Source organism: Opisthorchis viverrini (assembly GCF_000715545.1).
Source record: "Opisthorchis viverrini unplaced genomic scaffold opera_v5_107, whole genome shotgun sequence".
NCBI classification, from domain to species: Eukaryota; Metazoa; Platyhelminthes; class Trematoda; order Opisthorchiida; family Opisthorchiidae; genus Opisthorchis; species Opisthorchis viverrini.
This window is the reverse complement of record NW_008751763.1, coordinates 1,454,713-1,462,921: the sequence shown is the minus strand read 5'-3', so window position 1 is coordinate 1,462,921 and position 8,209 is coordinate 1,454,713.

Sequence of the window (8,209 nt, the reverse complement as noted above, 5' to 3'; positions counted from 1 at the left end):
GGGAACTGTCGGAAGAAGATCCCTGGATCACCATAATTGTATAATTGTTTCTTCGCTGACCTGGGTCAATTATTAGTGAGTGTCCCATCGGGCTTCTTTATTATTGCATACCCAATATAACGTTATTATTTTTATTTCTTTGCCACACACCTGATAAAATAACTTACCGGGTAACCAGACCACTACAGGAGCAGCCAATGGTTCAGCGTATTCATTGTGGTCCGAAGTCAGTTTTACCAGCGGGCGGTCGTTGAGGATTTTTTCGATCTCAGTCAAAGTAGTCTGCTGCGTTTCATCGTCTACCACCCTATCTCGCAATAAGGCCCACAGAATTCGCCTGGTAGTCTGTCTCATCCTCTCCCAAATACCCCCGTGATGAATGACTTTCGGTGCGGTGAACACTCAGTCGCATTTGTGCTCCAAAAGCTTGGTTGTCAACTTGTCCGGATCCCATTTATGAAGGCATTCCCGCACATCAGCTTCGGCCTTTCTAAAACTGGTGCCTTTGTCGTTATAAGGCTTTAATGGACTGCCTCGTCTGGTGACAAATATCGAAAACGCGCATAGGAACGAAGCCGTGTTCAAGGTGTAGGCCACCTCGATATGAACGGCACGGATAGTCATGCATATGGACATACAGCCATATCGTTTCTCGATGTCGCGTCCCCGTTCGACTAACAGAGGCCCGAAGAAATCCACTCCGGTGAGCGTGAATGGTCTGTAGTTGGTTGGTTCAGTTAGAAGGGGGGCCATCATTTGGTGGGGAGGCTGTGAAAACCATCAACAACAGTGATAGCAGGACGAAAAGGCGCACCTGACGTGGTTCGGCCTCTGCACAACACAGCATTGCTTACGCACGACTGCCGGCACTTGCCCAAAGCTTTCGTGGTAACGTTTGATGAAAAGTGTGTTGAAGTGTCTCCTTGGTAGTGGAGCTGAGCAGACCAATCCCAGGGAGTAGTAGAGAGGGGATATAAGTGACAGCATCCTTTGCTTCGTGGGAGTTTCGGGCCGGGTATCTACTTTAAACAGGAAGTCGTCGGTCAGCATGTCCCATTGAACCTCAAGTGTCCGAAGCCACGAAGGCGGCTTCAGGTCTGCATGAACTGCATGATCCTCGACAGGAATTTTAACCAAAATGTTAGGCTCGTTCGTCGACCATTCCGTCAGTCGGAATCCGCGGACTTCCACAGCTGCCTTCAGACTGAAGGCGATGGTCACAAGAAGTTCTGGAGAGGTGGCGCTAAACAACAAATCGTCCACATGAAATGCCCGTTCCGCTGGTAATAGCTCAGCGTAGTTCGACGAGTTAGCGTAGCTTCCCTTGGCACGCCTTAGGGGGAAAATGACGCGCGAGGGAAACGAAGCTGCGCCAAAGGGGTGTACAATCATATGGTGCCTGATAGATGTCGCCGCGCTACCACCATAAGAAACGTAACACGTCTCTGTCGTATTCGGGCACTTTCAGCTGATGAAACATCGACCGAATATCTGCCATGATCACGTGCTTTTACTGGCGGGAACGAAGGAGGACTCCAACTAGACAATTCGCAGTGTCTGTACCAGTAAGCAGCTGCGAGTTCAGGGATTTCCCTTGGATTTGACATGCACAATCAAAGACAACTCTCCCCTTATTTGGCTCGTGATTGTGGACCACCATATTATGTGGCAAGTACCGAACTCGTCTATTGCGCTCAGTCTAAGGGTGGCGACTGACAGGTTCGGCATATCCTTTGATCGGATATTCATTATTGAATGTCACAGAGAGATCGTGATGTCCACCCTTGGCAACGAGATGTTTTGATGGTAAGCTCGAGCAACCCCCTTCCAGGGCAGAGCAATGTCATATCGTCCATCCATCAGTCTAAGCGAAGACTCTGCAACAGATAATGCCTGGTCGTCAGCCTGCGAGGAGGGGCGCTCGTATGATGGCAGTCACGAACGACATTCCCTTCAAGTTATCCCGCTTAGACCGCTGCTCCCTCGTTGGTAAGGTTCGAGTAATCGATGGGAGCTGACGAACGGTCCACGCACTAATAGCTTGAGGCATCACAGCCGGCGGCCTTCTATCCATATAAAAACTGACCCGAGTAGTCGATATCGCGTTCTGACCGTTAGGAGTTGCGGTGTTTATGTTTGTGGGCAACCCCCCGAGGTTTATGGCGACATCATCTTTCAACATCGCACAGTCTGAACCGCTGTCAAGAAGTGTGTTGACTCTGTAAACTCCATTTGGGCTACTACGAGTTACAGGCAGCCACGGCTGTCCGGCTGCACGATCCGCTGGCAAAGTTGACGCTGAGGTCTGATCGGCATGCATCCCGGCATGTTGGCCCCAGTGAATTAGCTGAAGGCTGAGTGGGCTGATGGAGCAATATAGAACTTCGCAGCCATTAAGTCCGCAACATCGCCTCTATTGGCACTGTTTCGTGTTATGTCTTGGCTTGAGGCAAAGTTCGCAAAGTATAACCGTGCAGACGAACGTTGAACGGGGGTCAACGTTCAGGCGAACGAATTGCGAGCATCGATCGAGGTAGTGTATTTTGCCCCAAGAACGAGACATCGTCGTATTATGTTATCCATTTCTAGGCTTATTAGCCGCGGAAGCCAAAACGAATATGGAGAGCCGTGGCGATGGTGTCGTAATCCCGAACAGCATCTAACCGACTTGGTCTCCACGAGGGAGGCCATTCCTCAACTCTTGCAAAAGATCAACCCATTCTGCGCTTCGGGGCCCCGACGAGGTCCATCCAAGTATCCTGAAGGAAACGTCGTCCATACTGGCAAGTCATTTACACCCGGTATTCCGTCAGTAGCCTGACGAAGGCCGCCTGACCAACGTGCCGTGTAAGGTGAGGGAGCACCTTATGAAGCGAGCTATCCTAGATCACCTTACTTCCAGCAATCTGATATCACCAGCTCAACACGGATTTGCTCTTGCGTGACAAACATGCTCATGTTTATGAACAGCTTAACCCAACCCAAGGACGAAGGACTCATATCGGATGCCATACTTTTCGACTTCTTAAAAGCATTTGATCGGGTGCCACACGTCCCGCCGCTCCAGAAACTCGAGTCTTACGCGATCCAAGGGAAAATCCTTCATTGGATGAAGGCGTTCCTATCAGACAGATCATTGCGAGTGAGAATAGGCTCGACCTTCTCTTTTCCAGCGCCGGTCTCCATTGGAGTTCCTCAAGGCTCCGTCCGGAGACCACTGCTGTTTCTGATCTACATCAACGACCTTCCAGATGCTCTTGCCAGTCCACGTCTACTCTTTGCGGACGACTTGAAATCCTGGAGTACCAATGCCGGTGCCCTCCAAATGGATGTAGACGCTGCAAAGCAGTGGTCGTTGGACTGGCACCTTCCTCTGAATGAAGAAACGTGCGTCTGTAAGTCATTTTGAGGAGATGGTGAGAAAGGACCAGAAAACATCATGAGGATAGATGCCAAAAAGGATTTGGACATCTGGGTCTCCTCTCCTCTTACTGCACCATGAGAAATCGGCATAAAAATTCGTTTGCCATTTTACGGATGATCCGACGCACCTTCTCCCGTATTACTCGCATTAACTTCCAAATACTCTATGGGGCCTACGTCAGACTGCTCCTGGAATACGCCAACCAAGTTGTCTACTCATGACGCACGAAAAACGTCACCCTCATCGAGCGTGTCCAGGAGCCGCTACAAGAATGGTTGCCGGCTTCAAATCCATGAACTACGAAACGCGTATCGTGATGATTGATCTCTTTCTCCTGGAGTACCGTCGACTCCGATGGGACTTAATTCTTACTTATGCCCTGTTTGAACAAAGCTGGGCATACAGGTTTTTCACCCGTGACCCAGCAAACACACGGCGGGGATATAGTAAGTATATTTTCAAGCTCAGAGCGCACACATTCATCAGACAAACTTTTTTCCCATTTCGAGTAGTAGCTCCGTGGAATGACCTTCCTCCGACGGTTGTCCACGCTCCTTCTAGAACCCTGTTTGAAGTACTATTAGACACTTACTCATGCGAATCCTCGCGCTGGCTAGCACGCTGTCACGCGCTGGAAACATAAAGAGCAGTGCTACACCTTTTTCTCACTTGTGCCCTTCAGGTGAACGATAGCCACTGACCGACAAGAACAAAACCGACCCGGGAAACTTGGGCAAAAGCCTCGATCCTGTGTTAATCCGTGAACAAATGTCCAAAAACACCTTGGGTTGACGTTGGAAGCCTCTAAGTCCACTCTAGGTAAGTCTTTCTTACCCACGCAAAACGTCGTTTGGAACGCTAGCGTCTCACATATGGGCGTGCTGCTTCCCATCTCGGCTAGGTTATCCTTTTATGCTGTTCTAGGTAAGTCTTTCTTACCCACGCAAAACGTCGTTTGGAACGCTAGCGTCTCACATATGGGCGTGCTGCTTCCCATCTCGGCTAGGTTATCCTTTACTTTATGCTGTGTCGCCCTGCACATCAACGACGGAATCATCGTCTGATTCCAGCTCTAACTCCGCTAGACGCACCTCATTAAACGCCCTCATAAGCTACAGTTCTTCTCCCATTTTCTCTACCTTAATATGTGCTAGCAACAACGCAGCCGACTTTAAATTTTTAAGCTTAGACGAGTCAGAGCCAGGAGATGAACCAATAACTAAAGGAATGCCGGAATGGTCAACTTGCTTCGATTCCCCCGGTGGATAGGGACGAATTGACGGGGCTTTTTCCGCCATTTCTCCGAGTCAGTAGCCTCTGTTGAGTACTGTTACAGCTATCTGCTTTTTGAACTTGAGTGACGCGTGCCAATCAACGAGAAGGACCGAGAATTCGAATTTTTCAACGGATTCTTCTCTGCGGTACCGTAGGGTCACAAAATAACGCGGTACAATCACTAGTCTGAGGATGAAGCGCAGATCGCTTCGCTACAAATTCGGTATCGTCAAAACGAAAGAGATATCGACGGCGAGCAACGGCAAACGCTACGAAAATAGTTCATTAAAACAAGAAGGCTTCAGTTTTAGGGATTAGCCGCCTGATGTGGTTGGAAACGGGAGCACCTTCTTGGTAAGCTGTATTCCACATCGCTCGATTCTGATATTCGAGCTCAACGTGTGTTTACTAGAACACCGATAAGCGGAGCCTACCAGACACATCACAGCAACAGGCTACCACCACGAACGGGTGCAAAACTAGTCAAGGCGGGCACGTTGATAATGGCTGGCCAGGAATAAATCAGTAACTGACCATATTCGGTCAGTCAGCCATCTTATAAATCTACACACTAGCCTGTATGTTGTACCAGCAATGCTGCCATTTTGGTCACTCGAGTGTAACCGATAGGCGCTTTCACGATGCGTATTGGGCTTTCCTTGTCGCCAGCGTAGATATCTCAGCTCATTATTCTACACCCGTCAAAGACAACTACCCTGCTATATTACCGCCTTAGTCGTCATTGAGTTTCGGGCCAAATTTGCGTTAATCCCCCCCCCCCGAACGAGAGCGACGGTACACCGTCAAGACGAGAATCGATTGGCCTCAGCATTACCAGCGGATTTCGGACCGAATTCCGGTAAACAGTCCAAATACCATCTGCTAAGGGTACCAAACAGCGAGAATCGTATTTCGGCAGCGTTTATTGGCCACCTATATACAGCCAGACGCCTCCCAAAGCTTCCTTCGTATGTCGATTGGTTTTCGTCACGGCAAAAAACATACACTCGGTCGAATGACACATTTGTGGCCACTCCCCACGGCATCCTGCTCGCCATCTGGCGTCATGTTTGGCTTAGCCGCGTGCATTATCGTCAGCTCAACTGATGACAGCTCCGGTGAGTCTCGCGCACCAACGGGGTTGGGAATGAAAATTCTGAAGGCTCGTCCAGATGAAAAGCATGGATAAATATACTGCACCGACCCGTCGAGCACACAAGCAACGGAATTGCACTGTTTGATTCTTACATCTTCAGCGTTCCTCCGCACAAATGTACGCGAAGCTTGCAGAACGGACCAACTTGCTGAAAGGCTGATAACCCGAGCATGTTGAAGTGGCTACAAGGACGGCGGCTTGGTGATGTAAGAACCTTCGGGGCCACATATTTTCGTTTAGGGGGTGCTTGATGAGATCCAACAGGGTCGCCAGCATCAACCTTCTGCCCCGGACCAGCTAGATTTACCTTAGAAGGCGTGATGAGATCCAACAGGGTCGCCAGCATCAACCTTCTGCCCCGGACCAGCTAGATTTACCCCTATTAGAAGGCGCGAAGCAGAATCATCCTAACCCAGTCTCCCTTGTAGCCATCCACTCACAAACATACATGAACACACAGTTCACCCCACTCGCTAGATCACGAGGTGTATTTATTCTTGCACGCACAAAATCGTGACGCACTTAACTACACAGCTCACAGTCAAGTTCTGAAGCAGGACTTTGCACTTTGAAGGTGCAAGGCGCTGCCAAATGATGGTATGATGGCGGTCAGTTTACTCAACAGGGCTTGTGCTTCGCTGTGGTCTTCAAAGATGAGGATGATGTCATCTGCGTGCCCCAGATCGACAAGGCTCCCCCTAGCAACAATTTGAACACCGGGGTATTGAATACCGCCCAGTGTTCGCCTCATTATTTCATCGATGACGAAGTTCATGAAGAATGGGGAGAGTGGACATCCTTGTCTGACACCACTTTTTGTAGGAAAGCTTTTGGAGAGCTCACCATACACTCTCATCCGCCCAGAAGTACGTGAATATAGGGATCGGATTGTGTTTGCACACTTCTGGGACATACCCTTTTGAGTAAGTGTAGTTAGCAGCACTGATCTACCGACAGAATCAAACACATCCTTGATGTCAAGGGTACCAGGACTGTGGTTCGTCCGTACATGTGGTGTTGCTCTAACACCTGACGGAGTGTGAACATTTGGTCAACGCAGCCTCTACCCGATCGAAATCCCGCTTGATTCTCACGAGTCAAGACTTCGCGTGCCGCCATGAGAAGACGAAAGATCAGTGACGCTAGAAGCCTTGTCACAACAGGCGTCAAGCTAACGCCTCTGTGGTTGCTACATTCACTGCGAGTACCCTTTATGAAAATGGGTGCCACTATCGATTCACCCCAGTTGTCTGGGGCTGTCTCCTTTTCCCAGGTAAACCCAAATAGGCTAGACAGGCACTGGCTGAGGAATCCACCGCCATCCTTGAAAAGAGCAGGTGGAAGGTCGTCAGGATCAGCAGCACGATGACGCTTGAGCAGAGAAATGCATTCGGACACTTCTGAGATTGAAGGCGGCTCCATATTTACGGTCCACCTTTCTGTTGAAGGCCGGGTTTCTGGATTGGGGGTAGCAGGTGGCCAGCTGAATTGCTGTTCGAAGTACTGTGCCCAGCGATCCAAACGTTCTGCTTTGCTGCATATCAGGGAGCCATTTTGGTCCCTGATTGTTTCACTGACAAGAGGTTTCCGAGGACCAGTCGAACGAATCAAGTGAGTGTCGCGGGACACCCAGAAGATATCGACTTATGCTGCTACAGGGAATTCTTTCCACTACGCTACCTAATAGGCTCGTTGGACCTACTGGGCAGTGGCTTCGTTTCCCTGTAAGGATCACCACTCTTGATGATAAGGACAACGGCGGCCCTCTTTCAATCCTTGGGCAAAGTGCCTTCTTCCAAAGATTATTTGGACGGCTGAGTTAGGGGCTGCACGACAACATCTAGCAGTATCTTCAACAATCGCGGGTGCAACCTATTCGGCTCAGCCGATTCGTTCCCATCGACACCATAACATCGGTATTCAACACCGAAGTTTTGCTGCCGTACAACCATGGTTTAGCCCATTCATAGAGGGAAAGAGTATTCAGTTCAGTCCTCACTTTATTGGCCGTTATATCAAGAACCTGCATACTTAATCCTGATACAATCGATCAGCTGTAGCATCTTTTCGGTGCCCAACTGCCACACCACCAGAAGGAAGCACGGAGGCTGGAATATTGCCAGGTTTCCAAAACCTAGACAGGGTTGGATTCGAACCAAGGACCTTCCGGTCAGTAAAGTAACTCCCTAAACCAGTGAGCACTCTCGCCCCCAGGTACAATACTACATGTTGGGGGCTTCAGGAGTGTTTTAAGGGATGGCTGAACCGAAGTACTCTAACAGTTTCTGTGCCGCTTCATTGGCCACAGTAGCTTCATTTATCCTCTTCGAGTATCCGCGTAGCCTAGCCCGAAA